This window comes from Cuculus canorus, chromosome 10 (assembly GCF_017976375.1).
Source record: "Cuculus canorus isolate bCucCan1 chromosome 10, bCucCan1.pri, whole genome shotgun sequence".
Lineage (NCBI taxonomy): Eukaryota > Metazoa > Chordata > Aves > Cuculiformes > Cuculidae > Cuculus > Cuculus canorus.
The window spans coordinates 12,829,411-12,851,774 of record NC_071410.1 but is presented as its reverse complement, the minus strand read 5'-3'; the positions used below and the strand labels follow the sequence as shown (position 1 = coordinate 12,851,774).

The window sequence follows — 22,364 nt, the reverse complement described above, 5'->3', positions numbered from 1 at the left end:
ATAACGAATATTTCACCACCTACTGCAAAACTGTTTAGGACAATTAGTCACAGTTAAGCACCTCAAAGAGCTCAAAAATTAATATGGGTTTTCATCTGAACAGAAGCTCTTAGAAACTACAAATAGGGATTTCAAGGAGTAAGCTCATACATCTAATATCTACTAGAAGCCAGCTTGCTGTGTAAAGCAAAATCATATAAATGAAAAGGACAAGGTATCAAATAATTTATTGTGTCCCAAGGACTTGCATGTGACAGTGAAGATTTGATAAGTCCTTAATTGGTTTATTCAGCCACAGCTCAGATATTGAATAGTTTCAACTTCACTCAATATGACCGGCTCTGCAGGACACGTTCTCATCAAGCATCCACTAGCATGAGATGTATTTAACATACAAAAAAACCTGTATACTAACACAAGAACAGGATTCAACAACTACAAGTCTTTGAAGTATCTTTCTATAGCTGTTTATTTGCTGAAGGTGAGACAGTCTATGGGTTTTGTTCCATTTTAAGTCCCCTGCCTCCACTAAAGCTCAGGCCAAATGCAGAGGGTATCAGACTGCTTACTCCTGAAGAACACTGCAGGAGAGCTCAGACTGAAAGAATCTGCCAAAAGAGGAGACAGGAGATTCAGTCAAGGGCGGTGTACAGCAAAGAAACTATTCAAATTTCCAGAATAATATTTGGTTATTAACTGTACATACATTATAAGAAAAGATACTATGTAAGCTGATGCAACTTGAAATCCCTTCTAATCCCTTGGAAAAGCAACTTTCTCTTTCTTCAGCTATGCATTTGGCAAGAAAAGAAGATATAAGCGATAGGATAAGCTGGGTTTGTGCTCCTAGTACACTGTGCAATACTTGCTTCCACTGTTCCACAATCTGTTAATAGAGAGATTCAACTTCACTAGTTCTAGAAATACTCTCAAGAAATGAGGTGACAGCAGTCTACATTAAACACACAAACTTCCTCTGTCCTAAATAGCAAAGAGAGGACTCCAAAGCTGAATCATTTCAGCCTGAAATGCATCATTGCCTATGTTTTACCATGGAGAGAGTCCACATGATCAGACATTCAAAATTCAGCAAGAGGAGCCATATCCTAGGTCCAAGGAGAAACATATTCAAAGAGACAGCAGAAAATACTCATCTTAGAACATATTTCTGTGCATATCTGCCTAAGTCCCTATGTTCATACACACCTCCAGGTGCCTGTGTGGTGTGACAAATTATTAGACCAACCATTTGATTCAGCAATGTGCAGAATCAAAAGTTTTAAAACATTCAAAATGTAAATGGGCAATGATGCACCTTAGGTCATACACCTCTCACTGTGTGAAATTCAGGCATTCACCTCAATCTTCGCTCCGGCTTCACAGAATCACAGAAGGGTATGAGTCAGAAGGGGCCTCTACTCCAAACCCCTGCTAACACAGCTACACCATCAAGCCGTATTTTTGTGTATACTCTAAAGACATTCAGACGCAGCCAAGCCAAAGGTTTTTCCTAAGCAGCACTGGCTCTCCATGAATTAATTCCCATCAGTGCTGCAGGTCTGTTTCAAACAGAGCAGCATTTCCAACAGAGTCCAGCGGCCACAATCTACCTCGTGCAGACAGACTAATACATTCCTTCATGGGTATTATCTGAGTCGCAGGGCTGGAAAGCCGGGGAATGTGTAACAGACTGAGCTCCTGCCACACTGTGAGAAAAGGTAAATTGTCAACAAACATTTCCTACATCTGATATCTTTTATATGGAGAGCTACGCTTTTAATAAAGAAGCAGCTGCCACTGCTGAACGATTAATCAATACCGGTAAGCTGACATCTTAAGAACTTGCTGAACTAAAGCTTTTCTTTTCTTCCTGCATTTACAAATAAAGTGCTCACTATTTGACTAAAGCCTGTCTACTTGACTGGAAAATATCAGAGTCCTATTTAAATGACATTTGCAGAGAATGAGATTTTATCCTGGTCGCTGCTCCTTATCGCTAATAATAACATCAGATTAGTGGATTTAGGCCAGCCGAGTAGCAATGCCTTTTTTGATCCCTTCTTAAAGCAGCTCTTTCCATCTGTCTAGCCAAGCTTTCCTCCACTTGTATGGGCCAACGATTAGGTCTTAAATGGAGCTTCAATTGATACCATGTGGGATATCTATACAGAGGTTCATTGTGTTTCCAGCCACGACATTTATCAACTCTGACTGCTGCTTACTTCAGAAGAGCAAAACACCTGGATATTTACAGGTATAAACATTCCTACACCCTGTTGCCTTCTTGAATAACAACAATAATTAGACAATCCAATTTTAAAAACACGTAATTTGCTCCAAGATTTTTTCTCCAAATAATACACAGGATCAGACACTAAGAGCACATCAAATAACATGACTCAAACGAGCACTGTGGAGTACTTGATGTACAACTTTCTGCACATTTAGTATCTCCCCCATAATCTGTCAATGGACAACTTACACTTCAGTACAGCACAGCCTGTTAGCAACAGAGGTTTTCAGTCAGCGCTTTAGAGGCAATGACTGAGCAGTGTGGGTGCAGACAGAAAACACTGCACACACACATCATATGCACTCACAGCACAGTAGAACTTCTTTTAAAGATGACTACTGGGTTTGTCACCATTGTTTTTATTAGTAGATGACTCTAGCAGCATAAACAAGATGTAAAATCCAAATGCCAAATACCCTCAATAAAAATACTTAAGCCAATTACAAAGTAAATCTATGCTTTATTTCCCCTCCCCTTTTTTGCGGTTTTTCGTTTAAAGGTGATTTTGTCTTCCTAGCCAGGCCACTTACAGTACTTTAATAACTGACATTTCCTCTTCTTAATATATAATGCAGCCCTGACAACTGCAGCGCACTAAAGATAAGATGTGAAACCAGTAGTTCTCATAAGAAACCAGTGTTTCTAGATCATGCAAAAATCCTAACTTCTGTGCTTGTTTAGTTTTAAACAAGGTCTTGCTCATTCCTAACCTTGACCAAAAAAGTGTTTCCACATGGCAATCAGACTTGTGCCAAGTACAGCTACACAGAAAGTTGCCTGACTTAATCAAGCAATGGTGGAGACGCGAAATGAATATTTAGCAAGGTCAAAGTCAGACTGCTCTTTGAGAGGCAGCAATTGCTGACAGTTGAATGAACAGCACACAAATCTGGGATCCTATTTTAACACCTACATATTTTTACTATTTGTCATCCTGTTAACAAAACTGCATTAAACCACAATATTAGAAATCTCAGAACGTTTTTATGGAAAGGATACAATCTACTGTATATTTATGCATGTCATAAAGCCCATAATGTATCTGGCATGAGACCATTTATCTTCATTTCATAGGGTCACAACAAGTACACACTACTTTTCCTTCAGGAAGCCTGTGGCATTTCAAACCAGGCATCAGTCACAATAAGAAGCAAAAAGACAAACTTATTTCATTAAAAAATAGTGCATGAAGTAAAATGGAAATCTCCAAATTTTTTAATTAACAAGACTGGGAGCATCGCTTATCTTTGAAAACAGCAAATTGGAATTAATCACATTTCAAGACCAAGTTAATATTCTCTCTCTTCTACAAAATTACTGTGATTGATCTAAATCTAGTTATTTCATGCAAAACTAGGTTAAACACTGTGGATCTTTATGACCACACAGAAAGCATTATCGTGTTAGACTACGCTATTGTATTTCTGTTGCTGGGTAAGCCACACTAAGTACAACCGTGAGCTATCAAATGAGGGGAAAAAAAAAAAAATCTCTAAGCCTTAAGTACAAAATATTTGCCTGATAAAGTTTTCACAGGAACAAATTGCTGGATTCGCCTGGTTGGTCAAGTGCAGTAACAACGTTGGCCATCACACACCCTTTATCTCCTTGGTGCACAGGAAGGCTCAGCAAGGCCAGGGCAACCCACCCCATGCCACTCCACAGAGTCGCTTTGATGATCAACAGGCTGCTCCCACATCAGACTGACACCTCCCTGGCTGGAGAGGGCAGCTGGAGCACAAAGTGCTTCTACCATGCGGTTTTTCAAGCTCTCTTTCTCAGGGGACGCAATAGCTGGCTATTACATCTGCTCCAGATACATTCAGAACTGGTAGATACCAGGCATGTTTCTTCATGAGAAGAGATGTTAATCTTTACTCTTTAGGAGTTACCTGAATCTGGGCAAGTCTCCTCATGTGCACATGAGCTTAACATAACTATCAGAAATTATGCCATCCTGTTTGTTTGGGGTTATTTTAATATATATATGTTTAATATCTATGAATTACCATGTGCAGAAACATGCTGGTAACTTAGGATGGCTATAAACCATCCTCGCTGTGTGACCATACAAAACACTGTTAATGTCTCAGTAATCTGCAATAATGAGGAGTAATAACAGTAATAAATTATGAAAAACATCACTGTAAACCATTTTTTGATTCACGTTATTTTCTGCACATATATCGCTTCTTTATACTTTAACAATCAAGATTTAACATCCCAACACCTTGAGTTAAGGGTTTATCAACTGTATGAAGCTAATATGAATAAAGGCTCTATTTGTTTGCACATCAAAAAGGAGCTATATACTGTCAAAGACAGATCTATACATCGTCCAAAGAACAGGCAGTAAACGCTGGCTTTATTGAGAAAAGCTGGTGACTGGGTATTTACGAGTTGTAAATTACACCCGATTTGGTAAGCCCTCCAGTTAGAATCAGACTGCAGCTCATCATTTCTCTGATGAGACTTTGGCAAGAATTCCCCCCCCCCCCCCCACAAAATCAGTTTTAGACAAAATCTTGAAGAACTTTCTGCCAGCAAGAAGGCTGTTGCAGGGTATGTGGTTATACAAACATAATCAGATTCCCGGGGGAACAGAGGTCCTCATGTGCAGGGTTGGGGTTTTTTTTAAATCCTCAGAGGGGTGATTTTCTCGCAACACTCAGTCCCCCCCATCCTATTGTGCCTTATTGCTTAATTAGCTACCGGATGAAATGTAGTTCTGTTAGCACTGACTTTATGTCTGCTGTAATTGCCCTGAGTTGCAGTTCCAAGAAGAAAAAATGGATCAAATAACTACATATATTTTGTTTGATTAATCATGAAAAAATCATTAAGAGATTAAAGCGAAACCATTTTACTCCTGTTGATCATGTTCAGCAATTTGAAATTATTTTATGATCCTGATCAATGTAATTAATGAGAATGGCTGTTAATTAGTTACACTAGCAGGTGGGCCATGAAAAACGTATTCACTTAATACCATAGAATATCACGCTATTAGAATTTGTGTTGATTCTGTAGCATTCACAGACTAAGAGTTTTAAAACTGCACAGGACCATGGTCTTTGAATTTTCAGCGCACACCTCATACATGCACACTCAGCCACGCTAAATTACTATTGTAAAGGCGCCACAGAAACACAGCTGTTTGGATATTTAAGATCATAAACATTCTTCCTTGTGATTGTCATCTTCATGGCAAGTCCCTACACCAACCTTTGCAGCGAGTGAACCCTCCCTACCAGTCCAGCAGGAACAAAACAGGTTTCGAAGTATCTGGGGCTTCAACTCAGCATCTTGATAATTCAGTCACTCTCATCTGGTCCTTTCCAGTCCCTCCCTAAGGAGAGGGCTTTCTTCAAGAGAAATAACCTCTTGGGTGTGAACCTGAGACAGACAACAGAACTGTTAACTGCTCAGCAGTGCTATGCAGCTAATTAGCAGTAGGAAGAGTTTAAGGGTGCTTTTGATTACCTTGGACCTGTAAGGGATCCCCACCCCACAGAACACAGGCAGATTAATACTTTAATTTTTTTTTTGAGGAAAAACAAAAACCGAGTTGTGGAAAAATGTGTGTCCTTATATAGCCTGACACAGCTTGGGTTTGGATTTCCTGTAGGACTAGAGTAGACTCTACAACATTACTCACACTGAGGGAGCAGCACAGCTCCTAGAATTCCTCTCCAACGAATTTATAGATTGGATCTAAACACTGCAGCAAAGGGAGAGAATGAGCAGTCTCACAGAGGCAGAAACCATTTCTGAGGCACACTGGTCTATTTAAAACACAGTGCAGAGAAGAGGAGGCATGGGCACATTAACAAACTGGGCAGGACAAGGGCAAGAGAAGAGCTTCCACCACATCTATGCATAAAACTTCTGTGCCCTTTTATCCAACAAGAACTTGGTCAAAGTCAGTGACAGCCCTCCTTGCTCTGTAGTCTGGTTTGTCCACGTATCTGCAGAGGTTTTTTCCCAAATACATGAGCCTATGTACAAAGCCTCTATATGACATGCATTTAGCTATACATTTTAGTAACACACAACTACATTGCTCTACTAAGACAAAACTACATCTGAAAATCATTAAATTTAAAATGTTCATTCAAAAAATACATATGGCCTTGGAGTTAGAAAAACCCTAATCAAACAAACCTTCCGAGGTCATCCTTAAATATCAAAAGGACAAGTGCATCAGAAATAAAGATTTTAACTTACTATTTGGAGATTGGAACATTCAAGATCAGAGCCCCCGAGGCAGAAGTGGGCTAACAGGAGAGTTCCTAGCTGCACACATGAACATGAGGCCAAGCTGTTGTTTGCTGTTGGTACGGAAGCTCCAGGTGAGCTTGAGCTCCTGATCAATCCCTGACATGCTGGGTCAGCCCATGGCTCTGAACTACACTGTTTGCAGAAGGCTTTTTTTACTATTAGCATCAGAAAGAAGGCAAGGGCTGTCTCCCTCTGAAAGAGACTGACATATCGGTGAATGAAGAGACAGCAGAGCAAAACTAGTATTATAAACCTGAGGGGTGAGCAACCTCACAAGAGCCTCTTTTTAGCAGGACTCAAGTTTAATCAGCTTTTCAGCGGCTGTGATCTCTCATCACCAGAGACATCTAGGTACAGAGGAAGGGCTATGTTTTAGAGGAAGTGCTCCCCGACAAAAGGAACAACTTCCCTATTTAAAAAAAGGAAGGGAAAAAACAACATCACCACCATTGTTTCTATAACATCTTAATGATAATCCCCATGGACTGGATCCAGATTGTAAGGAATCAGCCTCAGTCTTACCTGCTGGTTCCTGTACTAAATATTTCATGTACATAACTGTCGGCTTAAGCCAGCGTATATTGGACTCTTCAGATGAAAGAAAATTGGTGTCGGCAGCCTCCTGAGCACATTTTAATAATCAGCCTGATCATGGGTGCATGGCAGCTGCTCGATTGATGGTGTTAGACAGCGAATAAAGAAAGATGCCAGCAGTGCCCTCAGATCTGACATAACGAGGGAAACATCAGTCATTTGGCTAAAAGGCTCATAAAGGCTCCATCAGCTGTGACACAGGAGTCTGTCTTATGCAAAGCTAATGAGGAAATGTGGCAGTGTTAGCATTCTCTTCAGACAGTAACAAGTTGCAAGTGAGATGCATTTCAGATGAAAAATCCAGTTGAAAACAGAGCAGTTTTCATGGTCTTCGCCTAAATAATATGCTGATGTCTGGGAAAGACTGTTAGAAATCGAGAGATTTTGAAAGGGTTTCAGGGCAGCCATTCCCAATCACAGTAGCCTATCAATTTCCAATTGATACCATGTGTATCATCTGACTAGACTGACCATACCCACCATGGATCTCAGGCTTACACATGCTGCTATTCCTCCCCTTTAATGCTGGGAACTACTGGGTGTCCAGTGGTCACCAATCAGCAAGGCCTGGGCACAAAGAAGGCTTTCTAATTGATCTGTGCAGACCCGAATGGGAAGAAGCGAAGGCACAGCTGCATAACCCAGTCTTGCACAGGTCTGCTGCTTTACTCCCCTCAGTGCATTGGGAGCAGGGATTTGGAGTCATTTGAGAACAGTTCCCTTCTCTACTGAACCTATTCGCATCTCTCTGTGAATATTTTAAAGCAGTTGTCCCTCCAGGAGGGTAGGAGCAGCTAATCCTGCCTCTGTGTTGGGTTGCAGACTCAGACTGACAACGGTACGCCCAGGAGCTGTCTGAACGGTCGCTTCAAAGAGTAAAGTATCAGAAGGGAAGTGGGGCAGAAGAGATTCACAGGTGAACTTTCACTTTCAGTCAGATTTCCATTTCTAACAACCCCTTCCATTTCAGCTTCCTAGCATGTTGATATATTATGCTAATTATAAAAATGACCTTCTCCCCTTCTACATTTTTAGTTCCTACCACTGCTCCAGTCAATAGATTTACAGTCTAACGTTACTTCTGTGTATGCCATGAGAGCCATTCCGACAGCAACAGGGCATTATGAAAAAAAAGTCAAAAGGTAATTAGAATCTTGCTGAAATGTTATGTTTGTTACACGAGGATTACAATGAATGATTCAATGAGCCTCAAAGTTCATCCTTAACATTGATAAGTGGGTTTCTGCCAAGAAATGCACAGCTGGTGACAGCAGGGATTCAGGGTTTGGGAGGGACACACACTTCTAAGGTGAAATTGGAGACAGTGATTAGAATCTGAGAAAACAAAGGAGGTCTTTATTCCTGGAAATGTTGAAGTAATTTTTCAGTGGCAAAGGAAATGCTATTTTTATAGCACATACCTAATCTTGTCTTTAGTTTTGATAGCAGATGCTTAGTTATATAGGTAGAAAGTGGGATTTCCAGTGTTAGAACAAAGAAAACGGCCATCAGGCTTACTGACCTTGTTCCTAAGCCACAGAAGTATTGCGTGATATGTGATGTGGCCTCGTGTGTGCCACTTAGTCTACCTGTGCCTCTAGCTCCATGTTAACAAAGCAACCAGAACAAGAAAATAATATTGGTAAGCATGGTTAACTTGGTATCCAAAGACCTGTCAAAACAGAGATCGCAGAACGGTGGGGACTGCAGAGGCACAGAAGTAGCCCACAAATTCTAACATCGTATCCCAGACCATTCCTGCCCAAAGTCACGCTAACTGTAATGTGCCTGAAAAGGCAATCTGCTTCAATAACTACTTCTCTTAAGAGGTTGTCCTTGAGTACTCTCAGTTGCTATAAGTAATGTTTTATTTTTCTTAGAGGTCCATCTCAACTGATTTTTATCAGTCCTCTGAACGAGCATTTAAAACAAGTTTCAAAATAACACTCATAGACTACAGCTGCTATTAAGGCTAATTAATACTTCTGATGACTGGAGATTCTTGAATGAAATGTTACATGCTGTATATCAAGTGCTTCACTGTATATTAGAGAGGGAAAAAAACTTATTTTCTTAGGAAAATTAATTCTCTGGCCTCCTTTTAGACCTCTGTGCTGTTAACCACCTTCTTTGTAGCAATGACTTACAGACTGTAATACCTTTCCTGAGAAGACACTTCAAAATTGCGCCAGCACTTTGGAACACCCTGTCAGCATCAGAGTTACACTGTAAATGGTCTCAATGCATATTTTTTTTAACAATAGGGCTCTATTTCTGCTGAAACTCAGTACCACCGAGGTATTTCACTTTTATCTGTCTCCATTTGCACTTTTATTTGCTCAGAAATGCGGCTTTGCCAAGTTACAATAATATAAATTATAGATTATTGTTTTGGGATACATTCTTTTTTTCAGATTCTATTTCAGAGCTGCACAATTCGTTTGTGGTATACTTCTCTTTTTACTTTCTACAACGTATCTAGTATAACCATATTGCCACTTAGTACAATGCATTAGGCTAAGGGTATATAATGCCTAGTTTGTGAGAAGCCAGTGAAATTTTCCTGAAAAATAAATGCATGCCCTAAAGCCATTTTTGCAAAATACTAAATGGTAAACAATTACAATGCTTACGCTAAGCTCCGTGTTAACAGCTGCATGTATTACAGACTGACACACCAAACATTGATGCAGCAGTGTCTGTAGAGAACGTATTTAAAACCATATTTCAAAGCCTGCAACATGCCAACATGCAAATTAATAAATTCTTCCTCCCAAATGTCACCGGCATGGTGATTTCCTGCCAGCCTGAGCATCATTCTCCTGAAGCAGCAAAAGTAACACAGTCAATCTCCTCTGAATCCTATCTCCCTTGCTTCCTGCAGGGTCCCTGGGAGTTTATGATTCATATTCAGAAAGCTGTACGCAGCAGCCCTTTGGGGATGTATATTAATGAAGAAATTTTCTCACGCCAGAGCTGCCTCTTTATTGGAGTACGAAGGGTACAGTCTGTTCTGAGCGGCTTTTTAATTTCTCATAATTAACCCTGCCAGAATTAACATCGGTGGCATCACTGACAGCAAATTAAAGAAGCCACATCAGCAGAGTTAAAGCTTTTTCTGCCTTCCCCTCTCCCTCCTCCCCTTTTCACCTCCCTCCCCCCACCCCCCATTTTCTATGTTTAAAGAAGAAAGTTCTCAAAGTCTGTCAAGACAATTGTCCTGTCATTGCACTAAGAGCCCTGCTGGGATACGTATGATTAGAGCATTTTCAGACTTCCCTGCAGCTAATACCAACCTATTTCAGCTCTTAGCTGGCCACGTGCCACGCAGATCTGTGGCAAAAATCCATGGTTTCCGTTTCTTTCACTCTATGAGGTACAGCGGTTCACCTGATGTCCACTGTGATGGAACCAAGATCTAAAGCCCACTGCAACACTCAGACAGTCTCTACTGACAATGTATTAAAAGACAGATCAGCTGTGCTTTGAGTCTCTTTAATCTAGCTTCTTACCAGCCCATTTTACACAATCCTGGACAGATGATGAAAACGGACCGTGAACATCAAGACAACATCAAACAAAGACTGGTTTTCTTGTGTTAAGCCATAAATAAATGCATTACATTTTCATATTCCTGCAACCACTGAAACATACGAGTAGAAAAGGGATGGTCTATTGGTTTCCTACCTGATTTTATCCATTGTACATCTGAGAGGAGTGATTCCAGAGAAAGCCCAACACAGCAAACACCATTACAAGAATTATAGTTCAAGCCCACACGCCCCATGTGGAGTGCTCCGAGAATCAAGGCTCTGGAGGTCAAAACCTAGATCGGCTTACACAAATATACTCCCCCTTGTTTGATCTTTTGGTGAAAACTGACACACTATAAAGTTGAAAGGTCTAACAAAAGCAAGGTATGATAAGACTGCTTGCTGTTGCAATCACGGCACCAGTGGATGAACTGAAAACCAGTGCTCTTCATTCATCTACCTACCAATTTCTGTGGAAATCATATTTATTGATCCTTTCATCCCCCTCAATCTCATCATAGCCTTTCTTTAGCAATGAATAAAACTTGTGATCACGGTCACTTTGCTTTCTGCAGGACAAAACCCAGCCCACACATGCCTTTCAATGGAATCATGCCAGGAGATGTTGATTTTAACAGCCCACAAGGAGGAAATTTCCAGTACTACCCTGCTACTCTGCACTTGCTTCTTTCCGTATTGCATTTTTCTCAGAGGCCTTGCGTTGCACCCAACATAAAACTTCCAAGGGCTACAACATTTGCCTGGACTTCTAAATGTCCCTGTAAAGGAAGATGCAAATTCAGCAGAATATGGTATTTGAAGTATCTTTCAGTGATGGCCTGGCATGATGTTATTGCAACATGTCAATTTGGAAAGCCCAAATCCACAAAGTCAATAACGTTCTTGGAGATTCAAGGGCTTAAGAGTAAGAATAAGGATTTCCATCAATTGGGGGTAGAAGTCAGAGAGAACACAATGGTTATAAGCAAACATATGACAGCTAATAGAGGTACACGCACGCTTTCCTCAACAAAACACATACTGCGCTGTAAACACTACAGTTGGTGTAGCATTGGAAATAGGCCAGTGCAACCAGAACAATGATACGCTGCTTGCATTGTCATCTGACTTGATAGGCACTGTTCAAACCCAGTCTGTGAGTAATTTTAGTTTTCCACAGAGAACACCAGAGGGTAAGAATCTGGTTTGCATTCAGCAGTCTGAAAGTTTGCAGCAATGATGGTACTGCAGATTACTCGCAGATATGACAGCAGCAGCAATCATTTGAGATTTAATACTAAGAGCAAGTGTCTCTGTATATAAGAATATACGTATAGTTCTGTTAGAAGGAAACTAAATAACTGCTAAATAACTTCCTGCATTAAAACTGGGAGACAACTGGATTTTTGCAGAAGTTGTCATTAAGATGACTTCTATGACTACATAACAACCCTGAACGGGAATGTGTTTCGGATAGTGCTGCCATCATGAATATATAAATTCAGAACGGAAGAAGGAAGGTTTGTAGCAGTGCATACTGGAGTCCCACCTGAAAGGCAGCAGAAAATGAGGGCCAAACATGCCCAGGAGACAAGCTCTGTGATTAGTTCTAATTCCTATGTGATTCAAACTGCCTTTGTGAGAAAGTCAGTTTGACTCATTAGTAAATTTTCTTGCATGCAGCTACAGTCCTGGACAATATTCTTGTCCCCCTTTAACTTCTCTAATCGCTCTAAAAGTCTGAAGGACACTCAGCATTTTAATTAACTCCCTGCGACTTTTCCCAGCAAACACTACAGTTGAGAAGATTATCAATTGCATAGGATTTCTGGGGTTGAGACGTAAAAGTCCTTGGGTAATTATGAGACTTTTCCAATAGGCAGCAGATATTTACACATCTTTCTGGGTTAGTCCTCTTCATTTTATGACTATTTCCATCACTAACATACACCTTTTAAAGGTCTACAGAAGGACAATTTAACTGGGAGTACTGTAGCATAATAAGCCAGGAAAGAGGGAATACACATGAAAAGGGACAGCCAAGCAGTGCTCAGAGCAACTGGGAAGGTATTTAGAGCTTAGTGTAGAAAAATCTCTGAAGCCATTTGTTCTGTGTATGGCTGCGGCAAAAGAAAAAGCAACAGGCACACAGAGATGCATCGACAAAGAGTTTCAATACAAATCATAGGAAGCGAGATGATTTCTCTAATAGCTACTTCACAACCGGAATTCTTTCCACAGTTTTGAGCATCACACCGGTAAAAGCTGTACTGTAGAGGGGGGGCAACTTTAAAAACCTTGAATCATACCTTGGGTGTTTAACAATCTGTTGGCAAGATAAACCAACGTGACTGAATTTACTCTTGCTAGGAAAGAGATAACTTTGAAACAACTGACCAGAAATATTTTATTTCATTTCATATTAGGAAAATTTTAAATATGGCACATTAATTGTTCAAATAAAAACCTGTTCATTAATTGTTTAAATAAAACCAAACCAAAACAAAAACTGTGAGCATCATTTCACATTTGGAAATAAAGACCCAGTATCTGCTACCAATGACAAATATAAAACTGTCATTGACTTCAACAAAAGCTGCAAGCGTGCATCTCATTGAGGAATCTGGATCACAAAATGTAAAGGAAAATCATTTTGCTTAGAGAGTAATGAACATGCCATATTATCCTGCCAAGTAATATTCTTGCCACAAAGTCTCAATGAGTTTATGAAACAGATTGATATTTTTATTAGCAGAGTAGATTGAAAGAGAGCAACAAAACATGGATAAAAAAGGTAAAAGAAAGCAGGCTTAGGGCCAAATGCCTTTTTCATGTCCATAAATTGCTAAGTGTATTTCTAATTAATTTCTCAATTCAAACTGTCAGAAATAAGGAAGAGGCATTTGAGTGCGCTGTGTACTCGGAAAAGACTTTGTAGACTTGGACAAATAATAGTATAAAATGGTTTATGAAACCAGTGGGTTTATGGTCTATAAATAACTTCCATGTATTTTTATTCTCTACACGTACAATATTACTGAGGACTGGATGATAGCTTTTCACTGCTGCCTGGTTGACTTCTTCCACATACACACCCAAGGTAATGACGATATTGATCCTGGAGAGACATTTTTTGAGACAGATAAAAAAAGCCACACAACTGAACTAATAGAAAGAGCCTAGCAACTTAGTGGTAAAACCACAGTCCTTCAAGTGAATAGTAATTTGCTATACAGTTTAAAACCTACATCCTAATATCTTCAGGGGTCTGGGATAAAGAAGGAAAAAAAATGACAGAAAGAAAGGACTAAGACATCTAAAAGATGACTTACGGCAGTTAGTGCCTTTAACGGGCCTTTAGATAGCTACCATGTTAATTTTTAGGCATCCAAATACCATTTAAATCCCAAAGTGTTTAAGATATGTGTATTTTTCAGTGTAAACAAGAAAGTCACTGAGAAAATGCTTCTGATCTTTAGGACTTACAGTATGCTCTTTTTTGGCTAAATGTGCAATTCAAAACGTGCCTAATTCCTAAAATCCATATACGTGACACTGCCTAGGTTTCCATGACTACTGCTCTGAAAACCATATTAATTATTCAAGAGGTCCATGCCATTCTCCCTGCGTTCCATAAGGAATGCCGGGAAGCACTGCCTGCCTTTATAGAGCAATACAGATATTTAAAAGGACTGCATCGCTAGCTCTGAATACCACAGATATTTTCTTACAGCACTATGACATCTGCATGATAGGTCTCAAATATTATTTAAACACTCAAATACATCAGTAAAAAAATCACAAAACCCCCAACACAGAAAAACTCCTCTCTGCTCTTTTTTTCTTCTATATTTCAACAGTCTTCAGAAAAGGTTCTTTAATTCTAGTCTGTTTATCATCTTGATATAATCCTATTTTAAACAAAGTCAACCAGCTTGCATGCAGTAGGGATTAATCGCCTGTGTTTTAAAAGAGGGTATAGTTTCAAATTGTGAAACTTAAAATTAAATCAAATTTCTCACATCAGCTGTGACTAAGCAGCTGTTTGCCATATCTGTTGATCTCTGTATATTTTAATAACCATAATCAGTGCAAGGAACATTCTTTGCAGATAACATTATCAAAACACTGTGTAACAAAGTAAGGAATGTCAGTGTTCCAGCAGTACATACCACCGCCGACATCCTGTCACAGTGAGATGATCAGTGCCAATCACGCCAGAGCACCATGGGCGCATTACGGGGCCAATTACTCAAAGACAGAGAAGAAAGGGAAGCGGGCCAGATCCTCTTCTCAGAGGAAGCAAGACAATAGAGTTACCCTAGACTTATACATGTGTGACTGAACGCACAATTTGGCCCCGCATCAATCTTCCCAACACAGAGTTGCTTGGGATCTGATCAACGTATATGTAATACTCGGGCAGCCCTTATGGAAGAAGTCCATAGAATGAAAAAGAAAATCATAGCTTTAAGTCAAACCACTATATGAAATGCCATTGCTGAGATATATTCTAGATCTCAATTAAATGCTCTATACTTCTTCCATATTTTAGCTGCAAAAATATTATTGTCTATTAATGTCTAGATTTTTTAGGGAATATTTTTCTGTTAAAAAATAAAAATCTATTTCTTTCTCCTTCCCAAGCTGCAGCCCTATTACATTCTCTAGTAACATTTGCAGAATATCTGAATGTGCTGCTGACCTTTTACCTAAAGCGGGGATTTAAATGCAGTTGGCAAGGTGAATCTGAATTTCCCCAAAGCACAGTTACATCCTTTTTAGTCCGTCCTGTCACGACATAAAAAGCCAAGGGAACTACAAGGAAAACAGAGGTCCAGATTCAAAGCCTATGGCAGACAGAATACTATGAAGAGATCCTGGACTGACACTCCCATAGCAGGATCAAATGCACAAAAAACATGCAGAAATATTTTAAGTGTTGGAATCTGAGGAACACAGGCCATGCCTCTCCCAGTGCACTGCCTCTCCCTGCTACTCCTCGCACTCGGAACACTTCACAAGCTGGTCTGCATCCTGACACAGGTCACAGTACAGCAGCAGCGCAGGAGCAGGATCCAGGACCGAGACGGCAGTTTTGTCTGATAATCTCTCACATCTTGTATAATCTACTTACCCTCTCTCAATATCAGCCTCTTCTGCTAATGTTTGCTGGATGAAAATCTCTTCCCCCTCTGGCTACGTACAGCACCTAGCACAACACTCATACTCCTTCAGTTTAACTGGAACATCAAGACTTTGGTATAATACAGCTAATATACTATTACCTGCAATAATAATTGCCGGTTGCCTATTTCTAGGGTTTGTTTGTGGTTTTATCTTCCTCCCAAACACATTTCACTAACAGGGCACCATCATTACTATTATTATTTACTATTCACATTGCAGCTCTATCGCCCACAGTGCGCATTCTTTATTACTCCCAAGTTCTCACTTGCCATACAAAGTGCTCCATCCAAATACAGATAAAAAGTAATTTCCTCAAGAGCAAGGTGTGAACTGAGCATACTTAATTGTGCGCTGTTATATCAACTGTATAATGTTGCAATAAAATTTCAAAACAATGTGATTAAAAATTATACTAAATGAGGATACCAAGGTGCCATAGCCAGTCAAAGTGCCTTTATCCAATCTAAATTATATGCTAAGCAAATAAAATAAACATGCAATTTGCTAATTAAAGCGCACTCTCATGTATCCTGTAACCACCGTAAATTATACAGCAACATTTAATTTTTTTACTATTTAGCAGCGTTTATGACTGCTTTACTAAATTAAACACAGAATGAAGGGGCAGACTAGAAGACAAGCACTGGTTTTACCCTCCCATTTCCTTTCAGATTTTTCATAGTTTTTTTGTTTTGTTGGTTTGGGTTGTTTTTTTTTCAAGACACTCTCCTAAAACAGCACCTTAATTTCAATGTGGTTCTTCTCCATTTTCACTTCCAAAGTGTACGTTCTACCCAATTCAATGACAGCAATTTACAAATTTTCTCTACCAGAGAAGCCAGAGCACTTTGTTTATCTTATTTAAGTAACCCTTTAATACAAATTCTATGCCCAAAGTCTCCACATTTGGTCAACGACAAGAATCGTGGGGGTTTCCCCTCAAAAAAGATGAGGGTTTTTAGTTCTTTCATTTCACCCAAAAAAGAGTGCCTGAACTGCAAATGGCAGCAGCTGACTGGGTTCCAGTCGGAGCTGTGAGCCTTCCATCATCTGGAGTCAAACACTGAAGGCATTCCTGGCCTCCACTCAAGAGGAACTCTGAATACTTGGCGCTTGTTTTCTTTTAAAATACAAGAAAACTCAGACTCTCTTTTCGCCTGGCAACCAGGTCAGCTGTGTTTTAGGCTTCTCAGAAACAATGTTTTATCCCAGGATAAGTTCAGGTAGAGAGGAAGGGAGTGGGAGGAGTAGAAACCACTGTTCAACCCCTTACTCTACTCGATTGCTTTGCAGGTTCTCTGAAAACTACATGGAGATTAAGTTATGGCATCTGACTCTTATCCCAGTTTCACCCCTCTCCTTTTCTTCAAACCTTTTCTTCCCTTCTGCACTTGTATGAGAGGCAAAATGCCAACTAGAAAAGTGGCTTATTTTCATATTAATGACCAATACCCAAAGATTAAGACTCCTCAAAAAATCATTCATCTGTCTGAACTCTAGAGATCATCTATGACTAATGGGCTATTGTAAGTTAAACTGAGAGCATCAGTCCACAGGACAACCTTTGCAGTCGGTCAATGTTACCTCTAACGATAAGACAGAAATTCATGTTCAGTGGTATTAGCATCGCGGCGATGTTCTGTGCCCAACAGCTACCTCCATACTTCCCCAACCACTGCATACCACTGGCAGACTAAAACTTCCGTAAATGTCAAGTTAATCACAGACTATTTAGCCTTCCTGGGTACTAGTGCTGCTGGGACAGTTTGGCAGACTCTGACGCATTCTGCATTCTAAAGAAATGCAAATCCAAATCAACACACAGCTGCTAAGGCAATGCAAGAGTTTTATGCAAGTATAAAGATGACTAAGGGCACAAAAATCTTCCTGTTGAATCCCACAATCACTCCAAGAAGCCTCAAATGGCTGTAGGGTATAGAAACTGGTACTGTCCCAACCTTCTTAGAGAGGTCAGTGCTTTGACAGAAATGTACAATATCAAGATCCTAATGTCAGTAAATTAATCCAAAAGTTACAACCATTGCTGAGCTGTCTTTTTCTAGAATATCCTAGAAATTAATGCATATTCTAGAAGAAATATGTCAGCAGATACTCTATACAGAATGGGGCTTCTTACGATAAAGCCACTGAGGAGCGCTTTCTCCAAACCTTTTAGTTGCACTTTAGAATAATAATATTGTTTCGTACATGTCTTCCTTTCAGCAACTGAGATGAGTACATTAGTACTTTGTTGGTTACGGATGGCTTTTTAATTGGTATTACTTTGCTGAGAGGATCAGTGAGTTAGCTGCTTTATGCACAGTGTTGCCCAATTTGCAGTTTTGCTGCAAGACCATTTCCTTTAGAAATACTCCTAAATTCTTGTCTTCAATGAAAACTACTTCTCACAAGAACAAGGAAATAGTTTTGCTATCTAATCTGCCTCCTGAAACCTTGCCTAAAGACAGCTCCTGCTTCACTGGTAATTTATTTTTTGGAAAATGAGTGGAAAATACATTTCTTTTTGTCTTTCAGACCATCCTTTTTCTAATTTTTCCTGCTGACTGGCATTTAATAATATTGCTTCTGCAATGAACAGAAAGCATTAGATTCTCTTAAAAACAAAATATTGCAATACTTTTTTAAAAAAGCAATTTCTTCTTGCACATGTACAGAGATACGTTCGCTAGAATATATCCATTACACCTTGCCATGGGGGGGAGCGACACCATCTCTCAAACCTCTGCTTATGCCACGTTATGTAAAATAATTTTAAAGTGCTAGACAGAAACAGTCCCTGCAACCCTGCAGGTTCAAGGATGAATCATATTTTCTGCTCTCTGAATTATGTTTCCATCTGCTTTGATTTGGGGGATTGGAACCAGATCTTGGACTAAGAAAGTTGCTTCCAACAGCCTACGGAAGCCGGTGCCCATCAAAAAGATGTAGTGTTGTTAAACTGAATGGTCCGTGTCAGTAAGGATTGTCGGGATAAACACTCCAACACAGAAACATGATGTGCTGATTGAGAGGAAACAGTAGATGCATAATTCAGCCATCATAGAAGGGATTTACTTAGCACAGGTGGGGGTTCTAGACTCAGTAATATTTGGTCCAGCTGTTTACCAAACTTAGGATATTTACATATGACCTTCTTCAAACCCTCCTCCCCTTCTCCCCATCTGAGAAAAATCAATAGTACTTTGTTGTAGGGTTATGAGAAATTCCAGAAGTGCAAGATAAGCTACCTTCTCAGTTCAACCCTAATAGCCAATGGAGCTCATGGGAACTCACAATTACCAGGACTACGGTTCGCTATTTCTGTTGTTATAACTTAAGGATATTTTGATGCTGGAAAAAAAAATTAGTCGACATCAATTCCAAATTTCATTCTGCAAGATACTTAGATATGAGGCCTGAACTCTTGAACAAATGGAATCATGATTCCCCCACCTTCTTCCCCTCCTCCCAACATGTAACAGCAAACTTATTTTTAAAGCAAAAAACAGTGGCAGAAAGTATTTTTAATTAATTCTCAAATTATTTAGAATAGCCCATTTTATAGGAAAACATGTAACTCAGTTACAATACAATTCACGCATCTTGTTTGTGGAATGGGATTCTTCTCTGCCTTACCATAAGCCAAAGCAACACCACAGGACTGAATTGTATTACATCAGACTTCCAGAAAATAAAGGAGACCGCAGCCCTGCCTGTTGACCTCTGTGGGATTTTTGCCTAAGTGATTATTGCAAGATAAAGCCTTTTGACATAAAGAGGAATGAAAATGAATTTTAAAAGAAAAACGTGTAACAGAAAATGCAAGGCAATTATCTGATTACTAATAGGAAGAGGTACAGAGCTATGATGTATAATGTTCAAGGGATTATCCAGCTTTGAACAATGCTTGCTTAACAGCTGCTACCGAACTGTGGTTTGTGTACTTGGCAGAGAGTTTCATTAATGATAATCTACAGTGTTTACAGCCCATAGGCCTCTAAATATGTTAAGAACCCTTTTTATTTGTATTTTATAATCCTTTTCCCTTATGTTTTATGTTTTTCTTGATATTTTTGAGATCTGAGGAGGTTTATGTTTCAAAATGATTCATTCTGCTCTGACAACTGCAGAGCAAGATTGCAGTAAATGTTCCCTTGTTATCAAGACCATGTATTTATTAACAGAAAGGAAAACCATCTAAATTCATACCAGGGTTTGGATCACCACCAGCTATAATACATTCAGATGCCAATATCCAGTGCTCTATTGTTTACATGGGAAAGTAAATGTCAAACAGAGGTGTCTTTGCCAGTTACTAGATATTCTTCAGTCACTTCTTGGACCTGTCAGGTTACAGCAAATTGAAACTGCCTTATTTTTGACTTTGCATTTGACCTTAACTTCATTTAGAGGAATCCTGCAATTATTTTAAAGGCACGGTATCGATTTAGACTTAGACCTGCTTTAGAATTTGGTTTTCAAATGTTTCCCTGATCTGCTCTTTATGGAAACGCTTAGGTGATATTAGGAAAACAGAACGTAATTAAGAATATAATTCTGTTCTGGAGGGGATCATGTATTATGTAGCACACTAGGAACAAGATCATGGTTCAAAAACCAAGTTACTGAGTCCTGGCTACAATTGTTTTGACACATAGTATTCCAGTGGCCATGATCCTGTCATGATAAAACTAAAGGAGGTTATTGCTTCAAAACAAATAGCATAGTTAATTTTGACACAGGACAGCACAATTCTTCAGTATTTCCCTCCCCTTTTTGTCCTTTCTCCCTTTATAGCATCCGATTCGTGCAAGTGCCCGTTGCAGCTGGTTCCGCATCTCAGTGCTGCTCAGCTGCCGGGAGCCCTCCTGCCAGGCTGCACTCCCTGGGGGATGTGGCAGTGCAAAGAGCTCCCTTCACCCACAGCAGTACAAAGCAGAAACTCTCGGCGACGTGTTATCCTCATTCCAGCTGGTATCACAGGAGCATGAACACTGCATCTCAAGCCGCTAGAGGGTTTTTTTTACACTGGCCCTCCAGTGTGCAGAGCTGCTGAGCTAGCCTCACTAAAATGTACACTTGAAAGAAATCCTCTCCCCTCCTGATCACTATTGGTTTCTATAGAAACAAGAAGGAATCTCTGTTCTTCTCTAAATTTTTTCCCCTAATGCTTTTTGCAGTACTGTATGAAACCAATCTTTTTTTTTTAATAAAAAAATTGTTTTCAGACTCCATAGCCCTCCATTTATAACCTCATTCATCCAATTAAAGAACAATAGAGTAGACAAAAAATAGGCATGGGGCTTACATTTTAAGCAATTCAATCCTATGCATTAACTATCTGTGGTCAATCCATCTCTCCTGGGTCATTTTATGACTCAAGCATTTCAAAGTAAATACTTTAAACAACGGTACATCACAAGAGTTAAAAGGGGTCAAGAGGATATTTACTTAACCACTAGTTGACTTTTTAACTCAGAAATATTTCAGCAGTTACTGTATTTAAATGAAATCCACCTCCTCAGCATCCCCATAAATTACTCTAAAATTCCAGGGTTCCCATCCACGTTGTGAGTCACCACCCCAATGCCTGCAATTTCTTATTATTTAGATAACTGTTATGTTTGCTTGCTTTGTTATTGCACCCTTCTCCAGAGACTGCATTTGCACAGGAATTGCTAAGGCTTGTAAATATTGTATCTGCCTTGTTGTAATCACTAGGCAAATACACTTACACTCAGTCATAAAAAAAACTAAGAGCTACAAAGCCATGAAAAACTTCTCTAACAGACTCCTGACTTCAAAAAATTAGAGAAGACAATCTTTACAACAAATAAGACCATCAGAGACTACACCAGCCAGAAGCGAAAGTAGTAATACAAAGATGTTATTGAGGATCTACTGTTCTCTCTTATCAGAGAAAAACGATGCAATGATCATCATTCACACTGCAATGATGCAATTCTTTTTATAAAAACAATAACAGGCACTCATTTTCAGCGCACATAAATAACTTTCTTTTACAGTCAGCTCACATTTACTCACACGTTTACTTGGAAAGTTTAATATTCATACACACACAAATCACTTACTGCAGGTAGCAAGTTGAACTAAACAGAATAGAGGTTGATTATATTAGGCAATCGCAGACGGGACCAAATTGATTCCTGATGTCATTCTAACACAGCAAAGCGACACACGGGACAGCTTCTGCCCAGCATGTCTGGAGGAAGCATTCAGTAAAAATACTGGTTTGCTACTGCCACTACTACACGGGCACCGTCTGCTTATCAGCAAAGAGGGCAATAAGACAATCGTGGTGTTGCAATCTGTGAAGTGTTACTTGTTTTCTAATCCTACCTTAGCTTTGGTGCATTTTTGCTTTAAACGAATTAAAATCATTCTGCAGGTGCTAAGAACATTACAGGAGTTGTAAACTCAACAAAGCACTGTGTCAGATTCATCCCTAGTTT

General features: G+C 39.5%; 1 protein-coding gene across 2 annotated transcripts in view; it reads right to left on the bottom strand.

Annotated features, from left to right (window-relative positions):
- Window positions 1-22,364, bottom strand: part of AFF2 (ALF transcription elongation factor 2) — a 333,777-nt gene that overhangs the window by 271,975 nt on the left and 39,438 nt on the right. The gene's annotated exons all lie outside the window — the stretch shown is intronic.